This window comes from Bombus huntii, chromosome 18 (assembly GCF_024542735.1).
Source record: "Bombus huntii isolate Logan2020A chromosome 18, iyBomHunt1.1, whole genome shotgun sequence".
NCBI classification, from domain to species: Eukaryota; Metazoa; Arthropoda; class Insecta; order Hymenoptera; family Apidae; genus Bombus; species Bombus huntii.
The window spans coordinates 3,601,380-3,618,875 of record NC_066255.1 but is presented as its reverse complement, the minus strand read 5'-3'; the positions used below and the strand labels follow the sequence as shown (position 1 = coordinate 3,618,875).

The following is a 17,496-nucleotide window of genomic DNA, read 5'->3' as shown; positions in this document are numbered from 1 at the left end:
TATACAGTTGTTATACGCGAAGTATTCACGTACAATTACATACTGAATAGCAATTAGCTAGAACCAAGTATAATTTTTCTACGATCTACATCGATTAACTCTGTTGTTCCTTAATTTCATCGCTTAATTACGCGATTAATGTTCAGTTCTTCGGAATAAAAATTACACACATCGGAAAGTTAATTTATCGGAAAATAACATAAACGAATAAGTAAGCAGATTCTAAGATAAATTTATGAAACGATGGACGCAACACCATCGTTTTTCTGTACCCCTTAATTTATGGAATAGATTTACTGTAGCCTCTGAACGACTCATTCGGTTACCTTCTTTCGTATACGATACAGAAATGCAACAATATGAAAATGAAACATAGAAAAATAATAAAAATAAATCGCTGCAGTTGCTACTGTAACGCTACCGTTATGAGAGTAAAAGACTTCTGTTCGCGAGAAGGCGTGCGGTAAAATTAAAACTATCAGAGTCGATTATTTCCACGTGGAAGCTACTGAAAGTTAATAAAATAGTCGCGAGCAGCAAAGTGTCGAATCGATGGCGGGATAATTCCGATTCGATGCTTGAGAGGCGCGTTTTCTGGAAAAGGCAAGCTACCGCCGGTCGGAATAAACGCCAGGTTGAAACCCCGCGACGATTCGAGGGAACACGTTGCGGAATTCGCGACAAGTTACGATATCGACGGGCGAACGGACACTTTCGTCGGGGTTCGTCGCGGGAACGCTACTATTCTCTGGAAAATATCGCGCAGGTAGCTTCCTATGGCAGTTGAATAAAAAAGAGAAGAAAGTTGGAAGGAAAAAAGAAAGAGGAACAGCTTTTTCCAAAGTTCATCCCCTCGTTGGTCTAGAGAAGAGGCCGGTATATAAAGATTAAATTACGCAACGTCGTAGAAACGACTTTATCCGAGTCGTCGAATGGCGAATTTCCCTCTCGCTTTCTCGCGATCCTGCTCGAAATTATTCGTTCCAATTTGCATGAGCGCGGAACACGATCGTAATTTAACCTTGTTAGCGCGTATCTTCGACTCTGCGAAGTCGTGTAGAAGGGGTAGCTACGCTCGCAACAAGGTCACTCGGTACCTTTGCTCACCCGAATGCCACAGACCTCTTTTTTACCTGACGCACTGTCGGGGAACGAGTTAAAAAAGGGAAAAGAAAAAAGAAAGATGGGCGAGGGCGGTCGGAAAGAACAGACGATGGTGAACGGCTTGCGTGGGAAAAACGTGCGCGCGAGTTGTTAGCTAGGCTGGATCATTTTCGAATATCTGCGATAAACAAGTTGATAAGCGGCGAGATTAGAATTTCACGTTTACGGTAATTGGCGTACGGATCGTAAATGTAAACGCGAGTGTAAAACGATCGGATAATCGCGAATCGGTGGAGTATTGCGAACACGCCGTAAAAGATATCCGTTGGTTTATCCTTCCTTCTTTTTTTTCACTGGTTCGGTAGAAATTTATTCGAGCTGCATCGCGTTAGTCTGGCGATCTTGAAATACTCTAGGTACTCTGTTATCTACGTAAATATTTTCTTTCGGGGGAAACGCCGCGTGAAATATATCTTTGCGAACTCTATGTAATCCGAATCTTTTGCATATCAATCACGATCTCGTGTAAACACGCGTCCATCTAGCGCGTATCTATTCTCCTATGTTGCCGCTTCTGCTATCACTTGGAAAAGTTTTTTAAAAACGAAACGTTTCTAAACCGGTATTACGAATTCAGCTACCAATCGCCAGGTTCGCGCTCTCCAGCTTTCGCATCTTTTTCTCAAAATATTCCTCCCTCGAGATTTTCCGTGAGATCGTCTTCTCGACTCTGATTTTGTTCCCAACGTAAAGCAAAGCCTGGAGGAAAAAGGCCAGAAGGCAGAAAGAATTGGATGTTCGGCCGACGGCGATCGCGAGACGCCGGGAAACGATCTTGAGCGCGCGTGGAACGCGAATCGAGGTGACTTTCCAACGTACTCCGTTTCGCCGCATGATTTATGGCCGGCTGATAGTTTGTGTACGCGGTCGCCGGTTTTATGCGAGCGTTTTAAATCGGAGATAAACATAAAGAGGCCTTTTACGGCACCATCAAATAAACAACTTGACTCCTCCTTCTGGTACGCGCCTTTCCTTCGCCCTCTATCCACGCTGCTCGGCGTCGCGTCGCGCGTCCACGTTTTCGATGCGTCGACTCGACGACGGTTTGCTCTCAAATGGCGTTTCGTCTTCTCCAACTTATCGAACATCGCGTTACGAGTTTATCGTCTTTCCTTGAAAAGTTCCAGTCTTCGATTCTTGAAATTTGAATTATTAATTCCTAACGGCAAGGTAAAATAGCGATTCCTTGGAATTTTAATCTTTTTTATTTGATTTGATCGAAGGATCGGGCTTACGAGTCAGGCTTTTGTACTCGATAATAGCGAGATTAGTTTGATATAGCGATCTGCTTGCAATATTCAACTTTTTAAGGGATTACAAGAACGTTAGGTAAATTTTATACTCGATAAGAGCGAAGTTAAATTCAAATTGATAATCTCTTGGGAACTTAGCTTTTCTTATAGGTAAATGATAGGAAATAGAATTTTTGGAAGTATTGGAATTCGTATTGGACGTATTGGAATACGTAGTAGCCAATTAGTTCAAAGTTTCATCGATCTAATCGCCTGTGCTATATTCGAAACGGGAACGTAACGTTGCGAATATTTCGAACGAGAAAGCAGTTGGACGTAATTGAAGGTTTGGAACGCATCGAAGTCGATCTACCGACGACCACGGTATTAAGACCAGCAACGAAACGAACATAAGCTCGCTCATTCATATTCATAACGTGATTTTCCTCTCTGCTGAAACTACGTATCTGTTTCGAAAGTGCACGCAGCCGGAAAGACTCGAAACCGTGTTAATGTGCTATCTTTTCGAAAAATTTACCAGTAGAATAAAGTTGAAAATCGAGAAATTTTTAATTCGATAAAAAATTACAAATAACACAAGTACACAAATCTACCTGTCTACGAACGACTGTGCGAAAGTTAAAGAAACGTCAACGTTTTAAAGATCGTCTGAATCGTACGAAGACAGAGACGTTGGTAATTTTTAAACATCTGAAACGGTAAAAGATGAGGGAAAATTTGTTTTCTCGCGAATCGACCATACGTATCTCTCGCACGCGCCAGCTACGTAGATATCGAAATATGTACAAGCTTTAAAACGTTGCTGTTCCTCGATTTCGAACCACGTACAGATCAATTACCAAATACGCACGTCCTCTGCTATCGATGACCTAAAACCCCCCACTCCTACACCTACAAAACACATTCATCCCCTTTAACGTCCAACTTTCCGCGGCCATGTTTGAATCGGAACGTCTCAACATACCCGAACCATCATCCACAAAACCACGTACCATCGTCGAACCGATAAAACTTGCCGAGAGAGATCAATTTGAACCTCGAACGATCCATCGGCGACGACGTAAATCGTCGATTCTCAACCTGCCCATACGCGTACCTAACGCTAACACTCTGACCACGTCGTTCTACTTTAGCGGAAAAAATCTATGATAACAGACTCACCGGTGTGACGGAGGATTCGTGAAGGAAAGACGGCGTTGATACGAAGGGCGCAGCCAGACGTCGGTACGCGGGCACTAAGGGCGGCCATGACGAGCGCGGAATTCCAGCGTCGCGACGCTAGTCGGGCACGCGGCCCCAAAGTATCGACCGGCGTGCTGGCACAGCTTCGTTCCGCTCGCCGAAGAGAATCTAGAGAGAGAAACGCGGCGGAGGGGTTCGCCGGACGAGGGGCGAAGGGAGGTGAGGAGGAGGGGAGGCAGACGACGACGACGGAAGCACGAAGAGCTACGGAGGAAGGGTAGGAAGCAGGGCGGAGGGTGCGTTAGCCGCCACCACGCCCAACCCCCGGCGAGCGATCCGAACCCCTATCTTCGTTCCGCAACCCCCGTGGAAAGAGGCTGCCAGCCCGGTCACATTACCATATATTTCCTTTTATATCCTTTTCCGAACTGCTCTACCCCTGCTGTCGTACCAGCCTCCGTCACCTTCTCTTCGTCGTTCGGTCTCTGTTCGTTTCTTTCGTTGCCGATCGCACGGACCTCGTTCGATTCGACCCCTGCCTCTTCTCGCTTCGTCACCCGCGCGATTGCCACCGTTCCATCGCGGCGCGGTCGCTGAATTCACGCGCAACCTAGGAGCATTCGGGCCGCTTTCTTTTTTATCGGTTACCGAAGATTAGGTCGATCGGTGGCTAGAATTCTCGCGCGATCGTTCTTCTGCTACTGGAGAAGGCTCCTCGTAGCGTCTCTTAGGATTCTTCCCAGTTTTCTTTATTTACGTAGACGTAGTTCGTTCGGTTGTTAGTTTACATCGTCTTACGATGCTGTTTCAGCGTTTGGGTTTCAACTTTGGTGCAGGTGTCGACCACTTGCGATCGAAAGACGACGCGAAACAAGCAGAAGCGCGTAAGCAGCGAGCTGAAAACCGCAGCCTACGAGAATATTTTTATCCTCTGACCGCCTATATCGAAAGGTGGCGCAGCACCGCGATAGTGTCACGTCGTTGATTCGACGATGGACGAACGAGCCAGCTTCCGCTTGTCGAAGAACGACGAGCTTCTCGATGACGAACGCTCTGATCACCGTGAAACGACCTTACGATTCCCATAAAGCGCTATTACATCGCGTTTAAGCATTATTATTCCGTCGAATGCGGTCACGTAATGCTCGCGCCACGTAAATTCGCCCGATATTTGGAATATTTCCGGAAACTTCGATTTACGACCCTCTAATTTATACTTGCCGCGCGGTGAATCGCATCGTGGACTTCCTTTTCCCTTGCTCCTGCCACGAGATGCGGTTTCGCGTCGTTGGATCTTGAACGTTCCGTGGAATCATGGCAAATCGATTTGTCTGCTTTTGTGTCAACCACGTCCACTTCCTACGAATTACTTTCGGTGCGATGTACCGATTCTTATGAACTGTTCGCTTATTTCGTCCGATTTCATTTGACATATGTCGCTAAAACAAACGCACTAGAGTATCGTAATCGAAATACATGTCCTTATACCTTCGCAATGAAGAAATACCCGATAATACGATTCCATATTTTTACCCATCTTCGTACATTTCAAACGTTTTCTATTCGATCTTTGCGATCATTTTTTACGTAATTACTTTTACTGAGATATTTTATTTACGTACTCGCATCCCAGCGAAAATCACTACACGCTGTTATAGCTATATAAATTATAGCTATGCACTATTATAGAAATACCCTAACTACCCATATGTCTATACAGAGAATGTTTATGTTTACGGAGGATATTTTTCAGCTTCGCGTCGTAACAACTCAAAATCATTAACCGAATAAAATTCCCCTACGATTCTATAGCTTCCAACGTTTCGCTCGTAATGTGCTTCGTATATTGTAGTTACCTATCATTAGCGTACGCGTCCGCGTTTTCAGCTCGTCTCGATCGTCCTCTCTTTCTGCTTCGTGAAATCGGTAATTGGAATGCGAGAAAAAGAAGAAAAAGCAAGGAATTCAGCCTTAATTGTCGTGCAAATGTTCGTAATGTTTATTGGATAATTTTCATCCTGGCGATATCGCGGGATCGATTCCTTGGCCGCGTTCCATATTCGATCGCGATCTTCTCGATCTCGTTGCGAGTTTTCATGCATTAGCGGACGTAACATAATCGCGACTGAATTTTTCCTCTACGATCTCTGTTGACTGCGTGCACCGCCGCGATCACCGATAGATAAGCTTTCAATTTTCCTAACAACCTTCCGTCTGAGTTACCTCGCGTTCCTCCTCTCTTTTTTTCTACTTCCCTCCTTTACGTCCGCTTCTTCCTCTTTCTTCCTTTTCTACCGTCACTCTTACCATTTTTGTTCTTTTAACACGCTCGTACGACCGAGCACGTATAAATAAAATGAAATCGCTCGACGTAAGCGTATCCTTAACGCGGCGGAGAATTATTTGCCATTCGCGACAGATACTTTTCCCGATGTGGTCATTGTATCATTTGATAGGCATTGATCGAAATTCGAAAGGTTCGATGAAGCGAATTCGTCGCACTTTAAGACGCGCGTTAATTGCGTAGACACAATGGAGGAGGGAAAGCAACAAGTGATGTAAAACGCTGCGTATATTTTTCTTGCGAATAAATTTTTATAGCAACTCGGAGTGTTCGTAACGACTCATAAAACGTTTCTCCGTAAGTAGAAGTTTCGCTTACGAAACGGAGGAAGGATTACTTTTGCGTCATTAAGGATAATAAGAAGCCAGATCATTAGCGCATTAAGCTTATTCAACTTAAGCAGAAAATGGTGTCAACGCGCGACTGCTTTTACCTTTTTAACCGTCGAGCCAAGCCGCACGAATCCGGCAAACTATACAACGGCTAAAAATTCAACGACTTACCTTAAAAGTAACCTTGAAACCCTTTCCCAAAGCAAGCGATCGTTCTTGGGATCTCCGTCGAATTTTCAGGAGATTGCATCGCTGCGACCTTGAATTCGTCGTTTCCATCGTAAACCCCAGAGTGTTACGCGTAATAAAAAGAAAAAAGAACAACCTGACTTTGAAAACAAACTTTCGCACGTTTCCACGGTTATGATCGCGAGTACCATGAAAAAAGAATTTCTATCTGCCTTTTAGTGCAACTTCTCGAGCGAAACGATAAGACACGGTGAAAAAGCTGCCGGAGGTAGAATAGTCGCGAGACGTTCGAATCGAACAGAGGCTTTTCCACTCGTAAATCGGCAAGATTTCCAAGGAGTCGTTATCGCGCGAGGCGACTCCATATGCCGTGTCCCGGCCGCTGGCTTCCATATGCGTGCATGCGCGCAAGTAGGGCCGCGTCATCGCCGCTTTACGACACAAGGCCGTGCAATCGCGGCCGATCATCCTCTTCGACCGACATCGTAAATCCGTCGGGGGTTCTTAACCTTATCGATCGGCCGTAACTTTGCCGCGATAACGGCACGACGAATGCACGCTTCGCCTTGCCGAACGTCCGCTCCACGCATTCTTTTCCTCGGCATAGCGCGTTCCGACGCCTCTTTCTTCCATCCACTTTCTCTCCCTTGTTCCTGTAAGTCTATTTTGCAGCTTGGGAAATTCGAAGATCGGGCATCGATCGATCTTTGTTCGTAGATTTATATTAGAAATATTGGTTTCGTGGTTCGACCGAAAATCATCGTCGATTTTACATTAATTTGTGTATCGTTGTTTAAATCGACGGACAAAGGATAATTCGTGCGGAAAGACGAGTCGTATTCGTACCGATATTACTTCGCAAGTTGCGCAGATCGAGAATCGGAATCGATCGATCGCGTTTTCTTTGCTTAGAAACTTAGAATGGAATGGAAAAAATTGACGTTTCGATTAGGTTTGAAGAGATGGCGAGCTTTCAGTTAAATTGTGGTTAAAGTGGTTAAATAGAAGTGCAAAAGATAATTGTGCTGGAAGGTCGAAGATGGTAAATTGAGGTAAATCGAAGGAGTAAGAAATTGTATTGGAGAAAAGGAAACACGAGGTTAAAATGTTGGAAACGGGGGAAAACCAGTGCTCCATGCGCACAATGAGCATAATGCACGTATAGCCGACGAGATTCGTGCATTCCTCCAAGGACCACGATCTACGCTGACCGCTACGTGCGGTCAAGAACAGTGCAAACGACCCTCCAAGGCCAACCACGCAACCCTTGCATGGCTCGGACGGCTCCTTTCCATTCAACGTCACCCTCAAACTCGTCGCCGTAAACGTACAAGCTCTCGTCCTAGCTTGCACTACCCGCTAATGTTGCGTCTATTTTCTATGAAATGAACTTTAAAACGCAGGTTCCAAGGCTTAAACGTTCGAATATCGGAATTAAAAGTTTAGACTTAACAGTTGTTAATCTGCGGGTTTGAACGTTTGGAAATTTATGCGCTGGAAATCCAGACATTTGGAAATTAGAAAATTAGAAAACTTGAAACTTGCAACCTTTTATTCGAGGATCGTTCGAAGAACTTTGGAAAGTCGAATGTAAAAGTTCGCAACTTGACGTCCAAATTTGAAAAGTCAAATTCTTCGATTAGAAAATTGTTAACTTTGAATTTACATCTCGTTGCCTATAGTTCTTAATCGTTGTCTAACGAAAAAAGAGTGGAATCATACGGATTTAAACGATGCAATATCGCTGACAAAAGAATATTCGCTATCTGTATCCCGCAGAGCAGCGACTATGCTTTGTTCGCGATCGCGGCACAAAAAGGATCCTTGAAAATGATGCGCGCGGATTTTGAACGGCTCTCCCTCATGTGCTATGAGAGCTGGGTCGACTTTCAACGGTAATTCCTCGCGTGAGACAGTAGCTCGTAACGTTTTTATTAAGCAGTTAAAATTTTATGAACGTTTTCGCGATTGTCGTGTCAGTGTGCAACGACCTGCATTGTTGAGCGAGCCGCATACCGATTCTACGGAGTTTCGGTTTAGCAACGATAGATGTCACGAGTTACGCTTCCCCTCGTCACGTCCGCTAATCCGCTACTTCCTACGTCTTGTCTGCTCGTCGCTCCACCTCGAGATTTTAAATAAATCATGCATGGTACGTGTCCCTTTAAAATACACGTTTTCCAAACACGAAGTATTTCCTTGATGGAGATATTTGTCTTACGTCGCAGAATGTTAATTGAATAAAAGCTGGACAAGCAAATCAGACACAAAAGAGTCGTGAGATTACATCGAGTAGACCGTATTACTCGAATCTACTTGGAACGTACTCTTAACCTTACGATCTCTGCTCCAAATTGTCGACTAGTAGACTTTTTAAACATTTATCTGCCAAGTAATGCAATCCTATCTTTTTTTATCACTGCATATCGTTTCTATCGATATCGCTATACTCGATAATACTATAATTTAACGATACACGTGAGATGTTTAGCTATCTGTGAAAAGTTTCTATTATTATGCAACGCAGCAGAGTTTCGTCGGCCTTGCACATCCGCCCTGGCGTGATTTTCAGGAACTATGTATCTCTGACGGTATCCTGAAACCCCCGTGGAAGCATCCGGGGCATGGGGGTAAGGGAGGGTTCGCCAATCAGTTCTTGTCTGATCGGTCGGTTCTGCAGAGGGGTTGGCAACACGTGCGAAACAAGGCAGAGCCTAACGTTCGACCACCCCTCGGCAGATGACGCTACCATATCGCCCTATGTTTCGAGCTTTTCGCAAATTCCAGCAACCCTACTGCCAAGGGATACTATTGGTCCTTGCGTTTGCGACGTGCCTGGCCGAGTTTTCATCGCGACGCGAATCGATTCGATATCCTAACGTAGCAATTTCGTCATGGAGGGGCACAAAGTTTGTATAACAGGCAACCTTGAAATGGATGAGGCAACTAAGCAACATTAATTCGTAATTACTAGGCTAATCCATTCACGCGTGTTCGATAGCGTATAAATTCTTTTCATTACCTATTCCAATCGGGTGTTTGAATTGCGAAAGCATTGGCAAGAATCCTGACTGTCGTGATCAATAATGTAAATCCGAGTGGTCGATCGACTAACTAATTTTGACTACAGAAACAGGTATAGCGACACTACGGCACGAACCAACAAATTTCACGCTGGCACTTGACACGCCTATGATTTAGTAGACATACGTAAAGTAACAGGAATAGTCAGAAGACGTTTCGGCCAGTGATTTACAGTCTCGCGAAGTTATCCCGACGAAATTCAACACGGGGGCTCACGATCTTCGAGCTTAAGCCGAATTTACACTGTTTCACTTTGGAGCAACACCGCGGACGAACGTTGCTTTCGTCGTGGCTTCATGGCTGGATAAACCGCGTTATATTTCTCCAAAGCGAAACGGTGCAAACGCGACTTTATCTTAATTTCACGATCGAACAGGTTTCCAAAGTCGAATTTGAAATAAAATTTCGAAAGCATCACCGTGTCGTGGATGGCCATTTCTTAGGAAAAGGTAGGAACACGAGGCCCGCAACATGCTACGCTGATAACAACCTAACGGCGATATCGTATGTTATTAGAAACGAAGTTGAGAGACAGAAAGAACGAAGTGGAAGACCAGAAAGAAGAAAGCCGAGGCGAGGAGACTCGCGGCAGGCCCAACTTCCACTATTAATAAAATTTGCGACGCGCGACCGTTCAATTTACGGACCATGTGTCTTTGTAAATTTCTCAATAATACGTTCTCGTTCCCAAAAGTTGCGCCGGCAGCCAGTGCCATCGGCGAAACGCAAAACACCGGGAATGCACCCGCCTTTCTCTTTTTCTCCGCCAGACAAAACGCCGTAATGGCGCGCAACGTGCTCGACCAGCGTCTGGGATCGCCATTTTCTGAGATAATATTTCCTCGGACCAGTTCCGAGCACTGCTCCTCCGACTCAGGGATTCCACCTCTCGAGGTGTAAGTCGCAACATAATTTCGCGATTACGATGCTATCAGTTTCTTTCTGCGGATTAGTGGATGTATATAGACCTGGGTCTTAGTTAGAGAAAATAGCTGAACAAGTAAATATTAACGTGGAAAATAAGCGTTGCAAGTAGAATAATTAATATGGAAATTGCTCGATATGAGAAACTTCATAAAAAGATGTAGAATTAAGCATTAATTATAATTAGAAGTACATAGAATTACTACGTAGTAACATCAAGAAACCAATGCTAGCGAATGTATTATGGAGATCGTTAAAATTGACAGTCAGAAAGAGAGACAGCATGAGAAATACACACCAGATTACTCTGGCAACGAGTTTCAGGGAAACAAGAAACGTTTACAAAAAGCGTACCAGCAAAAACACGTTCGACATCCAATAACAGAACCTAGTGTTACCAGGAACACCTAACACTAGCGAACATTTAAAAGATCAAATCCGTATCTAATCTCGGTTCTCTCTCTCACTCACGGTCATTTTGCGCGCATAACATGCAGTTCAAGACGAAAGAGAAGACGAAGGTGAGAGAAGCAAGGGTACAGCGCTGTGAATGCGAACGAACAACGATGGCAGATGAAATCATCGAGTGTCCAAAGTCGAGTAAAGAAGACTGGGCAACGTAGGAAGGAAAAAGGAGATCGGTAGAGACGAACTGGAACGCTGTTCGGGGCAAGAAATCGGGAAATGTCGGCCGGTTTAACCGGCAGTCAGCGGTAAAAGTGAAGTGGGGGTGTACCCACGCGTGTGCACGCTTCCCGGCCGGGCACATTTTACGTTTTGATGGCGCAATAAACCGGCGTAAAGCAGCAGTAAAACGCATCGAGTCACAAGTCCGCTCTTTCTATCTCTACCTATCCCTATCGAGCTCGCTCGCTCCGCTAATGTCGTTAAGTGGCCCGCCCCGTCCGCGGCATCGTCACTGTCTCGCACACTTGTCGTCCCGCGTTCCGGACCTTCCGCCACGTCATTACGTCACTGCGCGTCCTGTCGCGTCCGTCAGACTGTCACGTGCTTGGCAACCCAGCGTTTGGCAGGTCGTTCGCTTCGCGATCCTCTTTCGTTTCGTTCGGAAGGAACGCGTCGCGAAATACCGCGGCCGATTCAGTCGCGCCGATTCTTCGATCGTGCGATGCACGTGCACGTCAGAGAAATCTGCGATTTCAGTGGCGAGCGGATACACGCGCGCCTATGCGCGTTTCAGCGATTGGAAGAACTGCAGGAATAAGGGGGCAGTGTTAGAATTGAAATTGTATTTGTTGGCAGAGAGCTGAAGCTATAGGTTTATTATTATCGGATTAGTATGAACGGAGATTCTCAGAAGCCGAATTGGCTAACCTCCAGTTTTTACAAAGTTGTCAATTTCGCGTTAACCAGCCACGTAATTCGTATTGAGCATCTTAAAGGGGAAACGTTATTTTCAGAAGTTTATTCGTCATAAGAAGATAGCGCAAATGATTGCAAATTCAAAGGAGAATTTCCGGATACGATATTTGGAATTGTCAACCCTCTGTGCGTTTTAACTTATATGGACAAATAGAGTCCGTCTGTTTGGCTTTCGAGATACCTGATTTATAGTACGTTTAAAAAGGCGATTTGGTTTTGATTGATCTTGATTTACCGAAATTAGTGGGAAATGAACCTGCCTTTTTATTGCGGCACCCCTTTAACTAGGAACGATGGAGCGGAGTTGGTTCGAGCAGTAGGGAATTGCGCGTGCGCGTCGATGTTCGAATCATTGGATGCTGGCGGGAATTCCGAAATAGAGATTCCTCCCCGCCCCCTTTTTTTTTAAGTCAATTTATATGGAAACAGTGACATAAACTTTCGACCGTAGCCATAACTGTATTTTAACGAAACCCTTGTTTCATAAATGCTATTTGATACATCGACCTTGTTGGACACTTTGTAAACAGTGTTGTTGAGACGCAAGGTGAACGTGTTTGGTTGTTTAAAAAATATCACGGTCAGAGAAAGGACATCTTTGTTTATTTCAAATTTGTATTCCCGTGACTCGTCAAATCTGTTATTCTTATTAAATTAAAAAAGAGATAGTTGCCTATTGTTACCAATTTATTAAGCAACGCAACGTTCGACAAATATTGGAACGAACAGATCGATTGGACGTATGTTTCGAGGAAACGGTACCATAACGATGCGGGGCTTGCGTAATATTCAACTTTTCTAGCGTTAAATAGGGGTAAAAGAAAGTGTGCCAGCCGAATAGCGACAATTAAATTACGCGAAAAGATAAGAATCTCTTTTGACATGTTTACGATCGTCTGTTGAAATTATTCTTTTGGTCGATAAAAAGATACATCTCGTTCCACTTAACGAAACTCATGGGATTTAAGAACTGACCAGTGAAAGTTTATCTGTTTCTTTCTTTTTTATTTCGCGGTTATTATTCAACGATACCAGGCTCTGGTTTTTATGCCGCCGAGCGAACCGATGCTTGATATTTTTCGATAGAACATGGAAAATTATTATGGCCGTTGGTGTCGGTGCGTTCCAGGAATTGACCGACCAATTGCCGGAGTGCACCATAATCACCGTATTCGTGCATCACGGTTTCACCGTACTTTCTCGGAAGCGCCAATAAAATTGTTCGTAATGACAGGCCATGCGTCGTGAACGCGGACTACGTTTCCAGTCTCGACTCTCTTAGCGCTCCTTTTACAACGCCAGGTTTGTTTAACAAATTACGTTACATTTTTCCATAGTTCGCGGGAACACCGACTAAGTATGATGGAAACGCTTGCAAAAAATAGATCGCTGCTTAGGTACACGGAGCGCGCGATTAAAGCTACACATTCCACTTTCACAAACGACGCCCGTTACTATGTAACTACTAACTACCTGTATATTTAAAGACGATAAATCTGAACTACGTAATACGATTGTTGAGGGAATACGCGAGAGATTAAACGAACAGTAAAATTTAGGAAATTAATATTAAAACGAAAGAAGAACGGTTACTCACGTAGATGACTTTGGCGACTTGTGTCTTCGACGAATGCTGGACAGGAACTTTTCACCTTCTGCGGTCCCACAGTCGGAAGAATCGGCAATCCGCAAGATACGAGCGGACGAAACGTCACGGGATCGTCTCTTATCTGTGCCTCGTCGGCGTTTTAGGGCCAATCTTTCTCCATCGGCTCGTCCTCGCGCTTTTTCTCGCCCTTCGATTGCGCCGCTTCGTTTTATCGCTGGAAACGAGAGATTCCGGATGACGGTCGAATTCCCTGCACATCTGCGACCAAGTAGATCGTCCTCGTAAAACGTGTTAACGACGAACGTGTCCTTTTCGGCTGTTAATTTTTTAAGCGTGTCTCGGATCGTGCCAGGAATCGATAACGATGACACGTTCTAGATCGCGATGCAGTGTGCAATGTATGACGATGGATATTAAACATTTCCTATGACTTGGATGTGACTCTGAAACTTATTTGCGGTACGGTGCACCTCCACTTGGGCGAAAAATGCCGATGAAAGGTTATTAATAAAGGAGCTAGCGAAGATTATTAATAACAGAAATATACTAGTAGGATAGAAAGTGATAAGCATCCAGAAAGTATAATTTTGTATATACAAAATAAAACTATCGCGTATTTTAAACTTCGCTAACGTTTTACGTTTCATACGTTATAAATATATTGTAAAACCCTGTTATTTATTTCTCATAGCGTGGACAATGTATTTAAAGAGTTCGTGCAATGCGTAACGAATTTTAGTACGTCGGAAACGTTTTCGTGATCGCAAGCGAAATAAGAAAAGCAATTTGAGATGGCAAAAAATGTTTGGGACAAGGTTGTAGGTAAAATACCCACGAAGTTCGCGAATTCCTCCTCGCTAGGTAAACAAGTTTAGCGCTAGACAAAGCGAGTCGGTAAAACAGTGGCGAGTAAAACGGGTCACGACCTTGATGCGTAATACGTCGTTATGACGATTTGCATAATAAATAGAACAAACTTTGCCCATAACCATTATCTTTTAGTAGTTTATATTAATATATCGTCTGATATAGCGCGTATAATATGTTATTCCAATAAAGTAGGCCACCGTATCTATATGTTTACAATATATTTCATTCACTCGCAACAACTATGCATATAGTTTCTAATTGATTCGCGACACGTGGAGTTACGTGAAGTTACTCAACGTTGATTTATCATTAATAGTCGTCACTAATGGCAGTCGGACGATAATCAACAACTAATCACTGAACGCAATTAGTCAAGTATATTAAACGGTTGCCATGAGCCTATAATTTATTAACAGATACGTACGAAGCGATGCGTGCTATGTACAATTGTATGATACTCTATAACACGGAATTAATGAAATTTATTTCGGTAGCTCTACGAAGTAAATGCTGACAAAGTGCGTATACCATTATAAATCGTATTGCATCTACGCCAAATATCTAACGAAAGAAGCCGACCATTATTTTAGAAATGCCGTGCGATTACCAGTTTTACAAAATTAATTTCCATCGATCGTGTGCAACGTGATAAAATATTGCATATTTACACAACGTCAAACCACCGAGACTTAATTCGCCTGCGCAACATCTCAAGTATATAACAGCTAACATTGTTGCGTCTTGCAGCATCGTATAGCGTTACAAATTACAACCCAACGTATTCAGTTGTTAAACGTTTCTCTTTCGCTAGTCGACGAGTTGTATTGCCCGGTTTGAACCGTTCCCCGCCGCGGCTAAATTCCTGGACCGTTGACCGGGCACAGAGGATGCCGGTACACGACCAGGCACACGGTTTGGCAATTCTCTTTATCTCCTCGAAGATGGCGCGCTAGGTGCCTCTGGTTTCAATCGCCAGGGCGTCACCCCGGTTCACCCCAGGTTACATGATCGTTCGGTAAAGGACCACCGCCCTATTTCTCTTTGCCTTCCTGCCACTCGTGGCTGCCGTGCTCTTTCCCCTCGGAATTTCTCTCGATCAGTAACCAGAAGGAAACTCGATGTCCGGAATTCCACGTCACATTCGAAGTTCCAAAAGAACCAGACTATCTCTTTATCCATGCTGCATCTTTCCTGTAGGCATGCATACCAATGCGGTTGTTCTACGTATATTCGTCCGTCTAGCTAGCTGGCTGTCGATGCCATGGTCGCAATTTACACCCCGCGGTGTTCGAGACAGGTATACACCATGCTACGTTGGGACACGGGCCCTGTATGTATACGGCTACGCGCACGATGGGGTGACCGACGAAACTGTGCATTCTGTGTCTCTCAGATCGAGTCGTGATCGTTCGAAATCGGATACTAGTCGAATTTAGGCACCGTGTTGACGAAACCTTTGCTTCGAATTTGATCGTTCTCTTACGTAACTAAGCATCGTCATCGTTGAGCCATGGATGATTGGTTAACGTACGTCGATAGGTTTTTAAATAGCTTGGATCATTCGGATCGTGGGATGGAAAAACCTTGACAAAAAGCAAGATCGTCGATGTAAATAATTATGACAATCATTGCTTCAGATCAGAAATTGTTTTCAATATTCGAAAAGAGAATAGATCTGTATCGACGCATCGCAACGAGAAGAGATTATCCCTTTCTTTTTCCCTCCCGTGAATCTTTTTCCTGAGCCTGAAGCGGATTAAACCAGTTCACATGTTTCCCATGTATAAAAAAGGGTATAACCATCCGTTGTTGTTTAGGTCGTTTTCTGTATCGTTCCATCTATCGAGCCGTCCCGGCAACAAAGGGCGCCGAGGCATTTCTCCTTTGTACTTGGAGTTGCCATGTTGGATATCATTGGAACAGGCGGTGTCTTAAAGGATCGAGCGGTTTCAATGCACGGACGACTCTGGCCGGGGGTGGAACATTCATCTCCATAGATTAGCTTCAGAGGCACTACGTGCCATCCATATTCCGAAGCACAGACCGAGATACCTGAGGGACCACGCCTGTCCATTTCCGATCCTCCTTTCCCAATTTCTCAAGCATTTCTGTTCACGACTCAAAATCAAAGATTTCCACGGTGGATAATTTCTAATCGTCGAAATAAATCAGCTATTCGAACGAATTCGGTAGATTAAATTTCGAGGATGAGTAAACCGGGGATACCCATATACTAAATCGTCCAGATTTCTATCTGTTCGCAAAAGGCATAATTCTGAAATGGCTCGCTAATGACATTTTTATTTATATTCTGTTTCAGGAACGGATAGCAGCGGCCAAGGTAAGTTAATACGCCAGCCTTTAATCGATCTTATCAGACCTAACTCGAAGCGACCACTGTATCCATATTAATCGGTCAATTAATTAGCGGGAGCGAAAGCTTGTAAGCAGATCGTAAAGTTAATCAAAAATCGACCACGCGGTTTTACGTGGTTAAAAGTTAAAAGGCTTCGTAAAGTTTATGTTGCGTCATCGGGAACGGCTAAGAAACTGTTGTATACCGCGTACAATACGACCAGCCATTTACCTCTTGGCATTGAGTCTCAGCATGAAAACAAACAAGCCGCGTTATATTTAAACCGAGCCATCGAGCGTAATGAAGCTTGGTGGCCGTCCCACGAGCGGAAAGAGAGATGGAAAAAGAAAGGCGATCAATTAAGGAGAGGTCCTTCGCGGACGCGAGATAGTAACGAATAGGCACCTCTGTCCACTGCAGCGGCAGAAATCTCGCGATCGAGAACTTTTCCCGCCCCTGTAACTATTTTTCCACCCTCGCGCGACCGTCCACCCCTCTCGGCCCCCCTCTGGCCGCAACTAGTCTCGCTAGTAACCCCTTCCCACGGGCCCGCGAGTCGCTTCTTGCCCCAACCCTTCGCCACCACTCTGAGAACGCAGGAATGCCGCCGCTATTCCGACCGGGACGAGTTCAGTGGTTTCGAAGAGTCGAGCAGACGACGCGACGCTGGCGGAACGCGCCAGTTTCGCTTGCATATTCCTCGCGGGAACGGGAAAGAGAAGAGGAACCGCGGGTCTCGGCTAAATCGTAAGAGAATCGAGCGCCATCTAGATCGAAGTCGTTCCGAGAGGAAACCGAGATGCTCG

The 17,496-nt window shown here is 44.6% G+C and overlaps 1 long non-coding RNA gene across 1 annotated transcript in view; it reads left to right on the top strand.

Annotated features, from left to right (window-relative positions):
* LOC126875489 (uncharacterized) overlaps window positions 1-16,921 on the top strand; it is a 173,066-nt gene extending 156,145 nt beyond the window's left edge. The window contains exon 4 of the long non-coding RNA XR_007693477.1: window positions 16,655-16,921. This is a non-coding gene — a long non-coding RNA (uncharacterized LOC126875489). The remainder of the gene's footprint in view (window positions 1-16,654) is intronic.
* The last annotated feature ends 575 nt before the right edge of the window (window positions 16,922-17,496 follow it).